Genomic DNA, 17,382 nt, shown 5'->3' on the forward strand with positions numbered 1-17,382 from the left:
CCCTGTCCCCTGCACCCCCCTCCCCTTGCACACCACCTCCCCTGCACCCCCCCCCCCCTCCCCTGCACACCTCTCCCCTGGACCCCCCCTCCCTTGCACTCCCCCTCCCCTACATTCCCCCTCCACTACAACCTGCCCCTCTCCCCTACACCCTCCCCTCCCCCACACTCCCCTACCCCAGCAACCCCCTCAGTCCAGAGGTTCACAAGCTGTGAGTGACTGAACTGTGTCCACATGCCGTGAGTGACTGAACTGCGAGTCCACAAGCCCTGAGTGACCGAACTGTAAATCCACAAGCCGTGAGTGACTGAACTGTGAGTCCACAAGCCGTGTGATTGAACTGTGAGTCCACAAGCTGTGGCAGAGTGAACTGTGAGTCCACAAGCCGTGAGTCAGTGAACTGTGAGTCTAGAAGGCTCACCACACCCACCCACTCACCATAATCCCCCTCTTCTTGCAAACCACCCCCTGCCTCCCCCCCCCCCCCCCCCCCCCCCAAGTGGCAGGCCATGGCAGTGGCAGGCCACGGCAGCGGTAGGCCACGGCGGAGCTTCCCGCCCCCCACTGGCCCTGGCCTGAAGCCGTCCCCCTCCCCGTCTACAGAACGCCCCCGCCAGCCCCCATCTGAAGCCTCCCCATCCCCAGCAGCAGGACTAGTCCAAGAATCCTTTCGGACCACAATGTCCATACCAGCCCTCTGGAAACCAGTCCCTTCTACAACACCCATACTAACCCTCCAGATAGCCCCACCTCCCACTGGCCACAGCCTGAAGCCATCCCCCTTCCCTGGCTGCAGGACACTCCCCCCTCCCCCACTGGCCCCCAACAGCCCCGACTGAAGCCGTGCCCCTCCCCAAGCTGCAGGACGCTCCCCCCACCAGCCCCAGACAGTCCCCGCCTGATGCCGACCCCCTCCCCCGGCTGCAGAACGCCGCAAGTGACGCATCAAGAAAGAATGGACTGAATAAATCTCTTCAACTTTTAAATTGTTGTTATATTTTAAGAGTTATTCACATCTTAAGCTAATAAATCCAGTTTCCACTTGCTGTGCCCATCAGCTGCACCTGTGTAGTAATTCCTGCGTATTCTACGTCACACTGGGAACCTAATGGGAGGGAATGGCTGTGCTGCCTGAGAGCTGCTAAGAGTGAATGGGGGGGGGGGGGGGGGGTGGGTTTAGGTGGGTGGGATGGATTGAGTGTGTTGGGGAGGGAAGGGCAAGAGGTGGAGTGGGTGGGTGTGAGGGGAGGAGGGGCGATCAGGGGCATCACAACGGGAACCCGTCAGCCACGCCTGCGCAGTTGGGGGCTATGCATGAGTGGTGGAATATTGAAATTGGTGGAGTGGAGGACGAGCCCTCCCATGTGAGAATGGGACCCAACGGGTCCCACTTAGTCTAGTTCCTTTTTAAAATCTAACACTGTGTTGACTTCTGAACTTGAGAAGAGCTTTTTGACCTTGAAAGCCACAGAGAGGATGCCAGTGCCCTGCCTTTCTCTCAGTGGTGGCAGCCCCAATGAAATGGCAGCCAGTGCCTGGTATAAGATGAGTTCTGGGTGTGAAGTGAGTCTCGTCCAGCTCTCACAATGATCAGTGCTCCACAGTGTAGGAAGGAACTGTACAGGTTGTTTGCAACCGAAGATAGACACAAAATGCTGGAGTAACTCAGCAGGTCAGACAGCATCTCTGGGGGAAAGGAATAGATAATGTTTTAGGTTGAGACCCTTCTTCAGCTACAGGTACAGGATACTTAGTTGGATGATCAGCCATGATCATATTGAACGGCAGTGCAGGCTCGAAGTACCGAATGGCCTACTCCTGCAGCTATTTTCTATGTTTCTATGTTTCTATGTTTCATACTTAGTCTTAAGATCAGTCCGATCAGTATTCCATTGCTGGCTTGAGTGGGCGGTCTGGAGATCGACTGAGAGGTCAGATGCCCCAGCTGCTGGCTGTAAGCTACATTGGAAAAAAATCAACTTTATCAGCTCAATACAACAGTGGCTGCACATTGCGACTATTGTGAAAAGCAGCTCCATTGATTTTGTTGACTTACTACTCCAGTATCAGTCAATATTACACTGCTACTAGCAGCTCAGGGACGACCCGCAGGCTCACCTCTCACTACAAACAGTGGACACTGGTTGCAAGTGGCCAGGAGCAGGTTTGAGGTGAAACTGCGGCACATGCAGCAGTTTGCTGGAGTATTGGAAGCTTCCTCAGAGCAGTATAGGTGGGAACAAACATTGACTTGAGGAATTTACAAGATCTCTTGTGGCAGTGTGACTTTCATTTAAGCCTGTCGTGCCCTGTGTGAATGTTCTGAATGGCAAAGCCATGCTGGTTCATGTGTGGATGTGATTTGTGAACCACTCCAGAATCTATCATCCATGTGGTTCAAGCTGTTGGTTTAAAAAAAAAGTGAATACTATAAATATACTGCAAGTTAGTGTGAGTTTGTGAAATGGTCCAAAGGTACCTTGTTTGTATCCCGGTAAGCTACGGCCAAACCCACCAGCAGGGCCGACTCTCCTACCGCGGACAGAGGACCAAGTACCCGCCTAGTGAGTGGCAAAGATAGGGTAGACTCCAAGGTGGCGGATGTGCGGGAGTGGGCGCCATCTGTGTATGGCAGCCTGCCCGCAGTCCGCCTCTACACCTTTCTTTATTTTATTTTATGTTAGTGGAGGTCTTCTATGTGGGGGGTGGGGGTGGGGAAGGGGGAAACTTTATTCTTAGTCCCCTACCTGGTCGGAGAGGCAGCATCCCTCCGTGCTGTTTCTTCGCCCCGTCCTCGCGGCCTACCACCGAAAGTGGAGCGGCGTTTTCCTGTCGGGACCGGCTGGGACTACAGCTTCGGCGGCGGTGGCGCAGCGCTGGGATACCAACAAGGAGCGGGCGATGCCTGCCGGGTCGCCGTGCGGTAAGCTCCGGAGCACTTTGGTCGCCGACATCCAACATCGCGGAGCTGTGGCTGCGGGCGTTCGGCCGCGGGCGGCGCTGGATTTGGATTTGGAGCGCCGCAGAGCCAGAGATCGAGTTCGCCGGGGTCGGAGCTCCAGCCGGCGCGGCCGGAGGACTACGAATGCCGCGGTCTCCGGTCTCCGGGGAGGGGACAGCCGCTCCAGACTTTTCCAAGCCGCTGAGGAATGTTTCACCCGACGCCGATGTTTCATCTTTACGGCAAGAGGGCCCTGAAAATCATCGGACTGGCTGCACGGCCACAGATGGGCCCTGACCTCGGGTGTTTCACAGAGGAAGAGGACTTAACTTTCTGGTGCCTTTCCCCCACAGTGGAAATGTTTTGATTCTGCTGTGGGGGGATGTTTGTGTTGAACTCTGTAATATGTTGTGTCCATTTTTATTCATTTTTTGTAAACCTTTTTCTATGGTTTGCAATGGAACTTATTATTTAAATTATGTGAAGCACTTTGGGGTCAATGCAAATTGACTTAAAATGTGCTATATAAATAAAGTTTACTTAGTTTACTTACTTAGACAATCAGAAACTTTATCCCAGGATGAAAAGATTGGAAGGCATAACTTTAAGGTCAGAGAGAAAAATTTAAAGGAGAGGAGCGGGCCCGTTCTATATACACAGTGTGGTGGTGGGTGCCTGTAAAGTATTGTCAGTGGTGATGTTGGATACAATTATGATGTAGCGTTCATGATGCCTTTAAATAGGGACAAGGCTATGGAGGGATATGGATCACACGCAGGCAGATTAAATTAGTTTATCTTGGCACAGACATTGAGGGCCGAAGGACCTGTTCCTGTGCTGTATTGTTTTATGTTCTATGATAGGCAGTATCTTTGGAAGGAGATACAGTGTTAATGTTTCAGTCCGACGGTCTTCAAAACTGACAAACTGCTGATCCGGTTCCTATCCACCACCGTTTATAGTTCATTCCCTCCACTATCGGTACACAGTATACTACAGCTTCTCACAAAAATCTGTCTCGCAACTGATGTCAAACTAAAAGCCTCTATAGTAAGACAGCTATTGCATGAGGATACCACTGCCTACAGGACTCCTCCAAGTGGCATAATGTTATAACTTGGGAACATGTGCCCAGTCCTTCATCACCTCTGGGTTCAAATCATGAAATATCCTTTATCGACAAGCATTATAGGAGCACCTTCTCCAGAAGGAAGGTTGCCCAGTGCCACCTTCTTGGTAGGTAATTAATGCAATGTTTTATGAGCAATAGCAGGTAGATAGAGAGACAGACAGGCTGGCAGACAGGCAGACAGACAAGCAGAGACAGACAGGCAGGCAGGCAAATAACAAGATAGATAAAATGACAGACAGACAGACAGACAGACAGGCAGGCAGACAGACAGACAGACAGACAGACAGACAGACTGATAAAAACAGCTGACGACTCAATTTATCCTGTTTCGCTAAATCTCACACTCTGATGAGAGGCCGCTCTGCTGCAATTGCTTGCAGCATTGGTAAGAATTCTTTGACATCAAGCTCCTTCTGCTCTCGGAGATTGCCAGCACCTGCATAACTTGTGCAGGTCAAGTTGGTGCGCAGGCAGCATTCACGGGTCTCAGTCAATTCATCTCTGCCAAATTTTGAAGTGTTCCAGAGGTACAGCAACAGTGTAATTCAGCCAGGCACTCATTCCTGAGGCCTGAAATAAGCTGAAGCAGCATTATGGAATCAGCAGAGCTGACAGTACTATCTATATCTCTTACCCTGAGGGCAAGAGTGAAGTGAAATGCTGCTGAATGGTGTTAAACCTGCAGAACTACACTGTAGTCTCTGCAATGTGTTCTTTCTGTGAGAGCCAGCTTTTAAACTGTTTGCATTATAAGAGAGATCTCTAGGGAAATTAGGCAGTTAAGTAGTTATAACATTGTTTCAACAGTTGTGGATCGTAGAAAATAAAAAAATGAATTATGTGAAAATGTAGGGCTGAGAATCTGATGATGCTATGCTGCTTCACGAATGTCTAAGAAAATAAGAACATAATAAAATGTTAGACTTTAGACCTCTAGAGATACAGCGCAAAGACAGGCCCTTCGGCCCACCGAGTGTGTGCCGACCAGGTATCATTCCACACACTAATGCCCCAGTCCCACTAATGCCCCTGTCCCACTTAGGCAACCTGAACAGAAACCTCTGGAGACTTTGCGCCCCACTCAAGGTTTCCGTGAGGTTCCCGGAGGTTTTTGTCAGTCTCCCTACTGGTCGAAAGTGGTTTCCGCTTCTTCTATGTTCCGGCGATTATTTCAAAAAATTCAAAACCGGCCGCGACTAAAAATAAGTTGTCGTTTTAAAAATCGGTAATTTTGTAGTCAAAGCCGGTTGCGATGCTATTTGAAGCTGGTTGCAGGAGGTTGCAGGTAGTGGAAGGTAAGACCCGGTCACGGCTGGTTTTGAATTTTTTGAAATAATCGTCGGAACATAGAAGAAGCAGAAACCACTTTCGAACGGAAGTCTCCAGAGGTTTCCGTTCAGGTTTCCTAAGTGGGACAGGGGCATGACACTATTTTACTTCAGAGTCACATGAGTGACTACGTGAAGACCCCGTCCAGTACGCATGCGTGCCATATCGTCTATCGCATTGCGTGACGACTGGCAGGGTGAAGTGATTCTCCTGCCAGCAACAGACCTGAGGTAAGTTTTTAAAAATACTTTCAGGTTTTTAAAATCTTCTTGCAGGAACCTCTACCTAGAGGTCCTGCTAAAAGTCCAGGGCTAAGTCGGGACGGAGGGGAAACCCCAGTCTCGGACTTCAGGGCACCCCGGTCACGGGGAATCCCGCCCACGGACCTAGGCGCTCGGAAACGCGGAACGCGAGTAGCGAGCGGCGGTAAATTCACCTTTGAGCCGCTGGCAGTAAAACCAGCAGCTTCATATTGGTGGAGAACCCGCTCCGGAGACCGTGGGACGCGGGGAGCAGACGGCGGCGGATTCGCCCTCGAGCCGCTGGCTGTGGAGCCAGTGGCTTCATATTGGTGTTCAAAAGGGAACTGCAGATGCTGGAATATCGAAGGTACACAAAATTGCTGGAGGAACTCAGCGGGTGCAGCAGCATCTATGGAGCGGCTCTTCATATTGGTGCCGGGGGCACCTGGATAGCCGCTCCGGATACCGTGGGAAACGGGGAGCGGACGGCGGCAGATTCGCCCTCGAGCCGCTGGCTTTGGAGCCAGCGGCTTCATATTGGTGCCGGGGGCACATGGACCGCCGCTCCGGAGACCGCGGGAAATGGGAAGCGGACGGCGGTGGATTCACCTTTGAGCCAGCGGCTTTATATTGGTGCCGGGGACACCGGGACAGCCGCTCCGGAGACCATGGAATACGGAGAGCGACCTGAGAACCCGCTCCGTAGACTGTGGGATGCGAGGAGCGGACAGCAGTAAGTACTGTGCCGCTGGCAGTTAAACCAGCGGCTTCATATACCCCCCCCTTAGCAGGATAACCCCCCCCCCCCCCCCCCGACTTTGTAAATCGCGGCTATCCCTTTGATAGGGACCGCGGGGATATCTCGGCTGCAGTTACTGCGGGGATACCCAGATGGGGGGGCGGGGGGGGGGGGTGGGGGGGTGGTGGTGAAAGAAAGCCCCTGCTGGAGAACACCGTGGAGAAGCCCTTTTATAAGGGACGCGGAGAAAATGCTGGGGGGGAGAAATAACCCGCAATGGAGTGTTTCTACAAGGACCACAGAGGAACCCCAGCTGTAACAAACCACGACCACGAGACCAGGCTCGGGAGGAGTGTTGCTCCGCAGCAGAAGGTTTTAAAAGGACATGCAGGTAAATTCCTTACTCGAAGGTCGTTTTGTGCTATTTTGTGAGAATATGTTACAGGAATGGACGCAGGCGGGAGCAACTGTGGTCGCATATGCCGCATGGAGCGGTTGATGGATCAGAAGCACCAATGTGACATGCTCCGGTATATGGAGCCTAGTCACCAGGGGGTCCTGGGACGCCCATAGCAGCACCTTATTGAGGGCTGCATAATGCAACTCCCTCGACAGAGGGGTGCATTAGGAGTCACTTCTGGGCTGACTCTGAAGACAGGGGTTTGGCTGAAGTTACAACAAGTGTGCAGGGGGTGCAGGAACAACACTACCAGCAGCAGGAGCTCGACGAGTGGCCGTCGGGTTCAGGAAGACCACATCATCACGCAAGACCTCACATCTTCGACGGCAGCACCCCTACACACCCACCAACAAACCACGATGAACTGAAGCTGGTGAAAGCTTGAAGGCCGTACAACCAGGACAATGGTATTTTTTAGGCCACAGCCCAGAATGGCCTTCGTTGGAAGATGCGCCAACCTTGTATGCGAGCTCCTCTACCTCCAGGAGCAGATGTAAAATCATGCACACATGTTCGAGGCAGCTCCTGGTCGGGTTGCATAAGTCCTCCCATTCGGATTAAGCTATGGAACCTCATCGATGATGTCTCCAATCATGGATTCAAGTTGAATATTTACACTGGTTTGGGATAACACTAGATTAGCTTATACTGCACACAGATATGGTTGGAGTTGCCTTTCAAGACAAGGCTCACAAGAAAGGGATGTGGACTGATCATTGTCAACAGCCTCAACCCGCATGTGCAATATAGATTTTTCTGAATAACTTCCATGTGATCATTTCCGCTCACAGGGTTGAAGATATTTGAAATTTAACTGGATGAGGCAACGATTCACTCAGTAGCGTTACAATGGGCTAACTCCAGTTTCCAGATTATTTACCAAATCACTACTATCAGTGCTTCGGCTGCACTGAGCTAACAAATTAGTAGCATGGCCAATCTGGATGACATTGAACATACTGTATTTTACTAAAGTTAGCCTTATCAGCCACATAGCTATATTTGAGGAATTGGTTCTCACCCCTCCAGTTAAATTTAAATTAAGTTGATACCAACTGAAACTATTGATTGATGGGATACAATCATCCATTTATTGGTCTGGGATCAGCTCTGAGACAAAAAAAATTAGACCTCTGCTATTTTTAGCTGAAACAATCAAAGTCACAATGATGGACAGCTTTGCTCCACTGAAACCTCTTATCCGTAAATCTTCAGTCATTTCCAAACTGGTGCTATTGGCCAAAGATGGATAATTTACTAATATCATCTCTAGTTACGGAGGCAGAAGGGATTAGCATGAGTTATCAAGTGTTCAGTCATGGTATCAACTGCCGATGGACACCAGGTGCATTCTGGGCATTAAAGAGTGTGTAGATATGCATATACGACATGCACAAGTCCAAGGTGATACACTTTTGTGGTGGTATATGTTAACCACAAAGGTACAATCAAATCAAAGTATCCGGTGATAGTTTTACCAAACCACATTTAGCACTGGTGTATTATTATGCAAAATCAATGACAACACAGAATGAATGTGTGATCACAAAGTATTTAATGACAATGTGGATTGATAGAACACTAACTATTGAGTTGCTTGCATCCAGTTTCAATCAACAGTGAACGAGGCATACAGTGGAGAAGGGTGCATTCTCGCTGCACTAGGAAGGAATGTTCTTTTATGTCTTCCTCCATTTGGCCTCAATAGACGGATTTTGCAAAAAAAAATTAAAAAATCAGCAAGACTCCCTCTTCCGGGTTTTCATGGTGCCTGCCTGGGTTATACACCTATGGCTCTTGCTGAGGCGAAGAATGAACATAAAACCTTACATGGTTAATTCCGGATAAAAAGATGCTGTTTCAGTTGTGATGTTGAAACCATCCTCTGCATGATATAATCAATCATAGACTTACAGACTCTGAGAGATCGTTTCTGCGGCTTGGGTTGTCAAACCATGAGCGTTAAGAGTGCTCACTACAGATTGCAGGGAGAGCACCAAATAGCAGCTATCTGCATAGGAGATGGGAAGCATTGTTTATGCTTCCTTACGTTTAACTCGGCACGGATGACTGACACATTAAAATTCAGTTTTCTAGGATTATAACATTAAGTTACTATTCCATCACTGTGCCTTAAGTACCTCCTAATCATTTGGCTGATGAGTACTTGTGGGTTGTAACATTGTACTACATCACTTCACCGATGGGCATCAGCAACATTCCTGCCCATGGTCATACTCACGTACTAGTGATTATGCCATGGCGCTGAGTACAGCGCTATGGGTCCAGTCATTGCAACACTGGATAGGATGATCATATCTGCAGGCTATAATAACATGTTTTGTTTATGATTAATCAAGCAGATTAGACAGGGACACAAGACCAAACTAGAGTTGCATATCCCATGGACCTTGGGTTGCGTGTGATCACGCATTTACATCAGTATGTCAAGGTTCCTAAGAGCTTTATAGACTGACAGCAATATTATTAGTTACATAAAATTTTGTTAGAAGGAATCACTACGAACCTTCTCCAGATGGTTATATGGGTCTGGCATATACAGGAGTGTACATTGACATTGAGTCTCATTCCACCAGGACCGCTATATCTCAGCAGCAGGGATGGACCACATCCTAGCGGTTGCAGGATGGTCAAATTATTGATCTGTCCAAATATTCAGAATAAACTTATTACCAGATCAGGGGTATTTGCCAACTCTATGTTAGGTATGGTTCATACTTCCTCCAGGTTGAGGGATGTTACTATTGCCACTATTATTCATTAATAGCATCAACATGTCTATATCTATGTCATGTCTGAATGCATTCTTAATGTTCACTCATCATTGGCCTACTGATGCAGTATATGACGCCTGGACTCGGTTCCACGGCATGAAATCACAGAACTTTAAAATCTTCACGTAGTCACTCACGTGACTCCGAAGTAAAATAGTAAGATTAAATGAGAACTTACCAGTTTGAAGTTTGATCTTTATTTTATTAGGAGTAACGTTGAGGGATTACGTGCCCTCCGCTCCCAGCCCTCTATCATAAAGTTCAACAGGTATTATCATTATCTTATCTTACTATGTTCAGTTCAACAACTGTTTTCTGTGATTTCACACCGCTGCTTTGAAGATTGACACGCATGCGTACTGGATGGGGTCTTCACGTAATCCCTCCACGTTACTCCTCATAAAATAAAGATCAAACTTCAAACTGGTAAGTTCTCGTTTAATCTTACTATTCTACACACTTGGAACAATCTTTACAATTTTGCCAAAGCCAATTAACTTACAAACAAATAAGTCTTTACAGTGTGGGGGCAATCTGGAGCACCCGGACAAATCTCACCTGGTCATAGGGAGAACGTATAAACTCCGTACAGACAGCACCAGTAGTCAAGATTGAACCCGGGCCTCTGGTGCTGAAGGGCAGCAATTCTACTGCTGTGCCACCATGCCACCCAAGACTACAGAAGCCCAAACAGCTTCTCAAGTTTTCTCTGCTATTCAGTAAAATTATGCCTCACGCATCTCGTCCCCTTTGACATCTCCATGCAAAGATGCAGGCATATTTAAAGGCCTGTTGGAGGAACACCTGACATCAGTTTACATTCCTGTGCCGTGTCCATGAGCAGGAGCACATTGACACAAGGAACATTTAGAAACATAGAAATTAGGTGCAGGAGTAGGCCATTCAGCCCTTCGAGCCTACACCGTCATTCAATATGATCATGGCTGATCATCCAACTCAGTATCCCGTACCTGCCTTCTCTCCATACCCCCTGACCCCTTTAGCCACAAGGGCCACATCTAACTCCCTCTTAAATATAGCCAATGAACTGGCCTCGACTACCTTCTGTGGCAGAGAATTCCAGAGATTCACCACTCTCTGTGTGAAAAATGTTTTTCTCATCTCGGTCCTAAAAGATTTCCCCCTGATCCTTAAACTGTGACCCCTTGTTCTGGAGTAACATTTGTGACCTGTGCATTAAGGAGATGGTGTCGAAAATCTAACTGTTACATATCAGAAGTGAAGGGACATCCTTGTCGCTTCTGGTAGTGAAAGAAGGCTAGAACTTTCACCAAGCAGGAGCAGATGAGGTAGTGGAGGAAGTGTGCAAAGTGTACAAGGTGGTACGGTAGTGGTAGAGCTGATGCCTTACAGCGCCAGAAACCCGGGTTCGAACCTGACTACGGGTACTGTCTGTATGGAGTTTGTATCTTCTTCCTGTGACCGCGTGGGTTTTCTCTGGGTGCTCTGATTTCCTCCCACACTCTAAAGGCATACAGGTTTTTAGGTTAATAGACTTTGGTTTAAATTGTAAATTGTCCCTAGTGTATAGAATAGTGCTAGTAGAAGGGGTGATGATCACTGGTCGTTGTGGACTCAGTAGGCTGAAGTCCCTTTGTAAATTGCTCATTTCTAAGCTTTCCCCCCCCCCCAGTCTAGTTTCAGTAAAAACACTGAATCTGCACTGAATCTCATATCTGCCTGATCAAGCCCTCTAGGCCTCGCTCAAACAGAGACACTCCAGAAAGTCACGCAGTCCCAAGCACTCCCCCAGAAGATCGATGCTGGACCTCGTGGTAGTCGACTTTTATATGTCCCGGGACCTCGAGGGGCGGTCTCTTAATAAACCAATTACAGATATTGATTAACCCCATACATAACAGACATTTTCCTAACCAAATAATACAGCAGCTCAATACATTGTATTAAAACCGGAATTATCAAGGAAGCCAACTTAGAAACATTTACCCTGATCAGCCAGAAACCCAGACAAGGCTCAATACCTCTTCCAATCAACACTCGGCAAAGTAGAACTCTGCAACAATATTTACAATTATTTACCAGGTGTATGTCTGGTTTGCAGCCATCCAATCCATTCTATGCATTTTTGCACCTAATTGACAGGGTCTGCAGATGTTCTTGGTTTTTTCTTGTATCTAGGCTCTAGACACACAAGCACCACTCCGCAGCTTGTCCCAGCTCTGCAGAGAGCAATTCCAAATTGACCAAATCTCCCAGCAGCCCTGAAGCTTTTACCTCATTTTAAAGTCCTATCTTCTCCAATTTAGCCAGGATTAACACCTGTTTCCATGCTATATCTCTAAACAAAATTAATGCCTGAATTTTCCCACAAGGAGAGGTTGCACAAACTTGATTTGTTTTCTGTGCAGCGCCTCAGGATGAGGGGACATCTGAACGAAGCACAGAAAATTATGAGAGGCATAGAAAAAGGAGACAGTTAGAACCATTTTTTCCCAGGGTAGATTTGTCAAAAGCTAGAGGGCATAGGTTTAATATTTAATGCGTAGACACAAAAAGCTGGAGTAACTCTTTGGGACAGGCAGCATCTCTGAAGAATGGGCGATGTTTCATGTCAAGATCCTATTCCTTCTCTCCCATTCCACCCATTCATTCTCTCCAGAGATGCTGCCTGTCCCGTTGAGTTACTCCAGCTTTTAGTGCCTATCTCGGTCAGAGAGGCAAAGTTTAAAGGGGTGTGCGGGGCAAGTTTTTCATGCAGAGAGTGGTGGGTGCCTGGAACAAGCTACCAGGAGTGTGGGCAGAGGCAGATATGATAGTAGCATTTAAAATGCTTTTAAATAGGCACATGGGTATGAAGAGAATGGAGAAATGTGGATCATCATGAAGGGGACTCGCATTATCGCATCTGCAACTAGCCTGATATCTATATTACTAAATGTCTGATCTTGAACACTTCCTGTTGTCCTGTATATCGAATTTAGAAAAAACGCTGCCAATTACGGCTGTGATTTTTGGCTATCTTACTCAGAGTCCCCCTCCGCTGCGTAGGACAAGAGGATTTTTCCCATCGATGAAAAATAAAAGAGTTATTAGTGTTTAAAAAATGTTGAGATTCTCTCTCCTGAAGGCCACGCCCCTTCCGGAGGGACTATAAAACCCGGAAGTGTTGAGTGCCTCAGTCAGTCTCTGAAAGATGGGGGAAGCGAGAGGGTCACGTCTCTCAGTCTGAATTGTGAATAACACCGAACACATGTCTACTAAACTGTGAGTGTGGTTTTACTGACCTTGGGTGCCTTTAATGGGGTTTGAAAATGAAAATGTGGTTGGTTTGAACTAAAGCACAGCAAATGGTTGGTGGTGGTGGTTTGTTTGAACTAAAGCACAGCAAATGGTTACTGGTGGTGGTTGGTTTGAACTAAAGCACAGCAAATGGTTGCTGGTGGTGGTTAGTTTGAAATAAAGCACAGCAAATGGTTGCTGGTGGTGGTTGGTTTGAAATAAAGCACAGCAAATGGTTGCTGGTGGTGGTTGGTTTGAACTTAAGCAGCACGATTAAAAGTCTAAACTTGACAACGTCCTGTTTGCACTGTATATTGATTTTAGATAAAATGCTACCACTTACGGCTGTGATTTTTGGCCATCTTACTCAGTCCCCCTCCGATCATCAGGTGCAGAGGATTCTTCCTATCAATGAAAAATAAAAATGTCATTGGTGTTTAAAAAATGGTAAGAATCTCTCTCCTGTCAATCATACCATGAAGGCCACGCATACCATGAAGAGATTATAAAACCCGGAAGCGTGGGTGTGGCTCAGTCTATGCAAGATGGGGGAGGGAGAAGTCACGACTCTGTCTGTGAATCAACTGAACACACTGAATGTCTACTGAACTGTGAGTGTGATGTTTACGTAGTGTTTATGTGGTGTTTGTGTGTTTTTATGTTGGTTTTATAGTGGTCTCACCCTGCTTGAAATGGTATGAAACCGCATTTGCATGAGGTGGCCTTGCACCCTGCATGAAATGGTAAGAAACTGCACTTGAATTTGGTGGCCTTGCACCCGGCTTGGTGGAATGAAACTGCACTTGAATTTGGTGGCCTTGCACCCTGCTTGAAATGGTATGAAACTGCACTTGGATTTGGTGGCCTTGCACCCTGCTTGAAGTGGTATGAAACTGCACTTGAATTTGGTGGCTTTGCACCCTGCTTGAAGTGTTATGAAACTGCACTTGAATTCGTTGGCCTTGCACCCTGCTTAAAGTGGTATGAAACTGCACTTGAATTTGATGGCCTTGCACCCTGCTTGAAGTGGTCCGAAACTGCACTTGAATTCAGTGGCCTTGCACCCTGCTTGAAGTGGTAGGAAACTGCATTTGAATTTGGTGTCCTTGACCCCTGCTAGAAATGGAATTTCAAGGAATAGCCGTGAGTCAACTTCCAGCCCACCAGCCTTGAGTGAGCTGCCACCCCAATAATCCATTTGGCCCACAATGTCCATACTATCCTTCTGGAAACCAGCCCCTTCAGCCCACAACACCCATACTAGTGCTCCAGAACCCCCCCCGCCCCCTCCCACTGGCCACCAATATTGGAATTGGTGGAGTGGTGGAATATTGCGTTGCTGGACCAGCCCTCCCGTGTGAACATGGGAGATGCTGACTGTCAAGTCTTCTAATGTTTTTGCGCAGATTCCCCGCTTGAAAGGGATCTGATTCATCCACCCCGAAATGATGAACTGGATTTCACTCAATGACCAAACACTTCTTTTCCATTTTTTTTTCCCCTTTTTATTTTGGCAGATTCAGCAATTAATTTACAGTTCCACTTGATTTATTGCTTCAGCCATTACTTTGAAGGCATTTGGATGTTGTAGGTCTTAAGGTATTTAACAGTTTAGTCTTTTAGCAGGTGAAAAACCGGCTGCTAATCGGGTGCTGTAGATAATCAGTCCTGCATGCCTTTGCTGGCGATCGCGGCAGTTTTTAGGACAGTCTCTTAGATTATACTGTTCAAGTTTTAGCCAACTTCTCTCGCGGGCCTGTCCGCTTTTCTGTTCACGGTCGGGCTGACTCTGATCCCGACCGGGCTTTCTCTGTTTTCTCCCCCCACCGGGTTGACTGTTCCCGGTTGGGCTGAAGACTCAGCCTCTGTCGGTGGCTCTCTGGACCTGTCCGTGGCCTACACGGTACTAGGCCCTCACCTGACGTCTGTGGCTGCTACTGGGGCTGTCCGTGGGCTACACGGTCCTCTTGTCGGTGGCTTCTCTGGACCTGTCCGTGGCCTTCACGGTACTAGGCCCCCACCCGACGTCTGTGGCTGCTGCTTGGGCTTGGCTGTGGGCTGCACAGCCCTGGATACATTCCAGGTAAGCTGACACCGTGCTTGGTGACCCTTACTGCCCCTGCTTGTTTTCCTAGCTCTTCCCTGAGCTATTGCTTCCCGTTCCTACCTTTTTTCTTTTTGGCGCCAATTCAAAACCATTTGGCTTGGTGCTGTTCCACTTGTTTCCAAATACTACTTCCATTTTTAACTTTTGTTTTCGATTCTTCTTGCTGGCCTTGTTCTTATCTTCATTCTTTTATTCTCGTCGCCAATTGTTGTGTATTCGGATGCTTTGAACAGTCTTGAATAAAGGCTCGGACACGGGAGGAATCATACAAGCTTCTTTACTGCAGGACGCCAGCTCCAGTCTCCCCCTGCTCATGCGTACTTGCCCAAGACATCACAAGACACCAATTACTTATCCTAATTATCCCATACCTAACACTCCTCCCCCTTTAACTTGGAGGCAGGTAACATCACTTCTATTACATATATAATACTCCTCCCCCTTTTAACTTGGAGGCAGATAATAACATTTCTATTACATACATAATACTCCTACCCCTTTAACTTGGAGGCCGGTAACACCAATTATATTACATACATAATACTCCTCCCCCTTTAACTTGGAGGCAGGTAATACCTTTTCTATTACATACACCGCACTCCTCCCCTTTTAAGTCCATTTCACCTGTACGGTATATGCTCTTTTCCTACTATTGTGCGCTTGTGATTTTAATTTAGCATTAGTCCTTTCATTACAGTTTGACTTGACACTGACTGACCTGCTGAATTACTCCAGAATTTTGTGCCTATCTACAGTGAAAACCATTCCTTTGTGTGCTATCCATAAAAGAAAAAATATATATGCACGGATACAATCAAGCCATCCACAATGCATAGATAAAGGATAACGGGCACAACATTTAGTGCAAGATAAAGTCCATTAAAGTTCAATTAAAAATAGTTCAAAGGTCTCCATTGAGGTGGATGACTGTGAATGCTTACCTTGGAGAGCAAGCTCACTCTCACAGAGTTTCAAGTGCAGCTCTTAAGTTACTGTCTGTGGACCATGACCCAAGTCTGGACGCTTTTTTGATGTCAATTTGTTTGCCCGAAGGGCTGATCTGCATGAGATTGATGGGTGTGATGTTGTGCTGGCTTTGGAGAGTGATAATGGCAGAAGGAAGTGTGGAAAAGCAACACCACTCAACGCGTTTCTTCTCACGCATCATCCCAATCACCACTCCAAACTTACCAAAAGTCATACAGGCTGTTGTGATTCTGACTAAGCCTCTGGAGACAGAAGTTGGTACATGTAAAGTCTTTATTCATCACATACAGGTCTTCTGGTGAATCTCTCCTAACATTCAACACTGCGGTATTGATATAGTTTAGGGATATAGCATGGAAACACCCAATAAGCAACTAAGTACAGTTTCAATGGTTGTGATTATATATTTTACATTCTGAGATTTGACAGGTTAAACTGCAGAATTACGCATTTATGATAGTGGCACATCGCAAATGGGAGAACCCTTTGGAACATTCAAATGCCAGTGGCTGGTTCAAGGGGTTCTGAGCACAAAACACCAGATACCCAAAATGTCCTACTGTTTTGAATGTTTGAATGATACAGCATGGAACCAGGCTTTTCTGCACACCACCTCCACGCTGATCACCGATCACCCGTTCACACTAATTCTATTTTATTTCATTTTGGTATTCACTCCTGACAAGCTTGGTGCAATTTACAGAAGCCAATTAACCTCCAAACTCGCATATCTTTGGGATGTGGATGAAAACCGAAGCACCCGGAGAAAACCCATGCGGTCACAGGGAGAATGTTGTTACAGTGTTGGTAGATGGTTCACTGGATATATAGAATATCAAATGACAAAATGGGCATATCCTGAACTGTGTATTCCATGGCAAGAATATGTCGTCAATGGTATGTTATTGCGGAAGACGCTCTTTCTGAACTCATTAAGGAGTTTCAACAAGGATTAATTAATTAATATCTATCTATCTATCTATCTAACTATCTATCTATCTATCTATCTATCTATCTATCTATCTATCATATAAAACTGTGTGCCTGCCGGCGTCCGACGTCCGTCCGTCTGGCTACCGGCCGCCTTTCTTCCTTTGATTCCTTGCTACGCCGAAACCAGACGCAGAATCGCCGAGATCTTTTCCATTTCGGTAGAGATTTCACTTTTCTTTTAAAGTATCCACTCCTGATTACATTTCGTCGTGTTTATGTACACATTTTTAATCAAATCCTTCTCCCCCCCACCCCCAATATTAAAAAAAAAACTGGCTTCTCACCCATAGAAGCAGCCCCAGCCCCAGCCCCTGGTGAACGTTCCATCGTGTGATGTCACAATGCCCGATGCTCACAGATGTCCAATCGGAATGGATCCATTTACATATGCCTTTA

This window comes from Amblyraja radiata, chromosome 1, assembly GCF_010909765.2.
Source record: "Amblyraja radiata isolate CabotCenter1 chromosome 1, sAmbRad1.1.pri, whole genome shotgun sequence".
NCBI lineage: Eukaryota > Metazoa > Chordata > Chondrichthyes > Rajiformes > Rajidae > Amblyraja > Amblyraja radiata.